The following is a 4,313-nucleotide window of genomic DNA, read 5'->3' on the forward strand; positions in this document are numbered from 1 at the left end:
AAATTATGAATAATTAAAAATAACTATCTTAACTTGGGTTGCCTCCCAAGAAACGATTGATTTATTATCGCGGCACGACTAACATCACAACTCATAACTACAGTTCTCATCCTTTGCCTCCTACTCGGGGCCCATCTTCTTATTTTTTTCTGACCTTTTAAGTGCTTACTCTCAAGGTCTACAACTCTTTTTATACTTTTCTTTTTAGGATCTTCTTCAAGTTTCACTATTTTTGGATTAATTCTTAAATTGGACAACTCTATGAGAGAGTCCAAAGAGGTAAATGATGGTTTACACTCCTCCACCCCATACTCATCCACTTCCATAGTTGTGATTGTGCATAAATATTTGTAGCGTGAGAGTGTATTGAGTGCTCTTCATTATTTAATCTTATTTGGAGAGAGTGACCTCTCTTACATCTGTCAGTGCCCTGTTATCTGTATCATAATTAAGAACAATAAAGTCAGCAGAAATAATGAACTTACCAACCTTAATAAGAACGTCTTCTATGATGCCTTAGGGGGATCACTTTAGTTCCACCTACCATTTGGAGCACCACTAATCACAACCTTAATTTTTCCAAGCCTAGATTTTTAAACACAGATAGGGGCATCAAGTTAATGTGTTCCCTAAAATCACTCAAAGCATGGACCACATCACTTACACCAATTTGTATGAGGAGAGTGAAGCTCCCAAGGTCCTTGAGTTTTTTGGGTATCTTGCTCATCACCACAGAACTACACTCCTTAAAAAGTGCTATCGTCTTAAAATCACCAAGTTTAGTCTTATTAGTCACCACATTCTTCAATTACTTAGGGGTCGTTTGGTTTGAAGTCAAGTTATATTGAAATTAGTTGTGTTGGGATAAGTTATGCTGGAATTATTTCGTATTGAGTGTTTGGTTTGTCACATTCAAAACAGTATGCATTGTAAATTTCTAAGAATAGTTGTTTGATTACAAAAATATCCTCCACCTTATTTCATTTTTGTAATATTTTTCTTGCAAACTTTATTTGTTCATAGGTAAAAATAAGATTTTCATCTTATTTTGCTTAAATATATTTATGTGTGCATTCTCATGATTGTATCGTGCGTTTTTGAAATAAAACTTCCATCTTAAATTTGTTAAAGTAAGAGAGATTTTATTTTATTTTTCACTTTGTTTGAGCACATATCCCTCTTATATTGTAAAATATTAAAGTTAATTGATATATAAAATTGAAATTTTAAGTGACAAAAGACTACTTATTAAAAATATGTAATCAAGTAGTGGAGTCAATGTTTTTATACGAGAAATCAAATATAAATAAACATAAGCATTAGGCAAACAAATTCAATGTACAATAGATTCATAAATAAAAATTATATTTATAGTGTAAATTTTTAATAGAAAAATATATTATTAAAAAAATAACGAGTTGTGAAGGAAATGGTATTAAAAATTATAGGAATATATATGGATGTGAAAAAGTGATGTATAAAAGAGAGTTTAAGGAGGGTATTTTTGTTATTTTACACATTTTATCTCGGTATAAGTTATCCCGGTATTACTATACCACCTCAAAGTAGGGATAACTTATCCCAGTACTAACTATTAATTTTGGATAAATTATTCCATACTTTTCTAACCAAACAATGGATTAAGGGGTACTAAAAAATTGTCCCGAGATTATCTTTTGCTATCCCTCCCACCAAACGACCCCATAGCATACTTAGGTATTCCCTGTAAGACATCTAACAAAGGAAGGCCAATGTGAAGTTCTCTAAATATGTCAAATAACTTCTTAAAACAAGCATCTTATTTAGCCTCTTTTAGCTTTTAAGGGAATGGTGGTGATCTCTCTAGTGTTTGCTCAACTGCCTTTGCTGTAGGGTACTCAGACTTTCTTGAATTTTCATCTTCTTTAACTACCACTTTTTTCTCATCTGCTTGATGGGGAATCAACTCCATTTGTGCCTCATGATTTTTCTTTGGAGGTCTGAATAAGGTCTCTACCACTCCTCAAGGTGATCACTCTCTTTAGATTTTCTGTATCACTAGGAAAACCCTCTTAAGGTATTGTGTGTTGCACCTGAACCAACTAGCCTAATTATGTCTCTAGATTCTTATAATTCAATCGTTGATTTTTATTTCAATTTCCATTTACTCTTGGTTGACCAGGATCTTTGTGTTATTGTGACTGTCCTACTGCTGTTAAAATTGCTGAGGTTAAGCCTGATTAGTGACTCATGAGTAGTTAGACTAACTCTACCAATTATAGCTGTAGGAATTACCATAATTCTGTATTCCCTTTTGTACATTACCCATAGATTTCACTGAATCTAGGATTTCTCCACATAAATATACAGAATGACCACTACCTCCATAAATTTCACACCAAGTTTGAGCCTGCTGAATTGCATTAACCTAGGACTAAGGTTGATTTATACTTAACTTGCTGAATTGTACCATTATTTGGTTCTTAAATGAGGCCAACTGTGCATCCAAAATTGTGACACTATCCACCTTAATCGAATCTTCAGGCTTCTTTACCACACTTTTGGATACATCACCTTGCCATTCAGAATTATCTTGTGTAATTCGATTCAGGAGAGTATATAGCTCATCATAATTTTTCTCTAAAGCCTGACCACTTGCAGATAAATCTAGCAAAATTCTTATGTTATGGTCCAGACCTTCAACAAAAGTGTGAGTCAATACCTTGTTGTTCTGTTAGTGGTGCAGACAATCACTAAGAAGATGTTTGAATCACTCTCATGCATGATAGAGATTCTCATCTGGCTTTTGTTTGAAACTTAGGGTCTCACTTCTTAAACTTGCAATTTTTCTAAAAAGAAAGAATCGGATGAAGAAGTACTTTGCCACATTGTCCCAAGTTGTGATTGGTTTGAAGGTTCTGCCTTCAACCATTTCTTCTATTTCCCCAATAGCAAAAAGGGGGAAAGGCTAAGCCTTACATAGTCTATGGAGACTCTAGAGAGAATGAAAGTTTCACCGATCTCTAAGAAGTTTTATAGTTGAACCTATAGATCCTCATATGACAGGCCTACGCAATAGTTTCACCATGTTCTTTTTAAGCTTAAATCTACCCCCAAGTTTTGATCTACGGATAGTGAAGGTAACATTAGTTGTGAGTGGATTTTCACTTCACTCACAGTCCTGCGGGAATGGCTTCGCCCTATTAAACTTGTGGGATGGGATAGAGAAGTGTTATTTCTCTCCTCAGTTGGTACAATTATTGCTCAGTTTTAGGATATGGTTCTGTTGAATCCTATTTCCTTGCCAGCTTAGTTGAGATTTAATCTTGTACCTTCAAGTTCAAAAGATAAGACCAAGTCATCAATACTTATCAAAAAGAATAGTAAAACTAAAGATTGGAGAGTTTCTAATTTTTCATGTTCCCATCAATGGCGCCAAAAGCGTTTTATGTCCAACTGCAAATGTAAGTGTAAATGGTCGTGTAAGTAATAAAGTGACCCTTTCGAGACAAATATCGATCCCACAGAAACTTGATGCTTAGCAATCAATGTAATTTAGGTGCTACAATACTTATAACCAAAAAGAGAGTTTATTTTTAAAGATTTAAGACATAACAATAAGCAATAACGAGAATATAAAGTATTGGAAGCAATAACAAGAAGGAATCTAGAGTCAATGCAATTTGACAATCCTACATAACTATACAATCTTATTGGTTAATATAACTATCTTGATTGTTGATTCACGGGGTCAATAACATGATTATGGTATTTTGAGCCTTTAATCATCTATCTAAATTATCCCCACAACTACATCATTATGCGGAGATGTGAGAACTAATTCAAACAAATTTGTATGATATCCCATATTTGAGCCAAATGGAGCAAATTAGGTATATTTCTATCCTAACCGTGAATCCTATCTTTAATTCTTTTAAAAGGGAAAGAACTCACTCTATATGTTCCACGTTCTAATCTAATATTCCTCCTTCCGGGCTCATAATAGAAATATAGGTGTATTCTAAAGGTCATAAATCAATAGAGTAGTAATAACAAGAACATATGAACAACCAAATGTGTTAGTCAACTTTAAACCAACATAATTGAATACTAAGTAATCATGATTATAGCCTCAACCCTAGAAAGATGGTGTTTAGCCACTCATAATCTACCTCTTAATCACCAAATTAATGTACTTCATACAAGAATTAAGTAATGAAAAGAGAATAAAACAAAACCTATTTAGAGCCTCCCTCGTGTGTTTGTTCTCTCCCAAGTCGTCCAAGTGTCATTAGAATAGAAGTCAAGTCTCTTATTTATAGTGTAGTATAAGT

General features: G+C 33.6%; 1 non-coding gene across 1 annotated transcript; it reads left to right on the forward strand.

Moving 5' to 3' along the window:
* The first annotated feature begins 2,711 nt into the window (after positions 1-2,711).
* Positions 2,712-2,818, forward strand: LOC124887485. Its single transcript, XR_007045258.1, has one exon. It is a non-coding gene; the product is annotated as a small nucleolar RNA R71 (small nucleolar RNA).
* The last annotated feature ends 1,495 nt before the right edge of the window (positions 2,819-4,313 follow it).

Source organism: Capsicum annuum, chromosome 9 (assembly GCF_002878395.1).
Source record: "Capsicum annuum cultivar UCD-10X-F1 chromosome 9, UCD10Xv1.1, whole genome shotgun sequence".
NCBI classification, from domain to species: domain Eukaryota; kingdom Viridiplantae; phylum Streptophyta; class Magnoliopsida; order Solanales; family Solanaceae; genus Capsicum; species Capsicum annuum.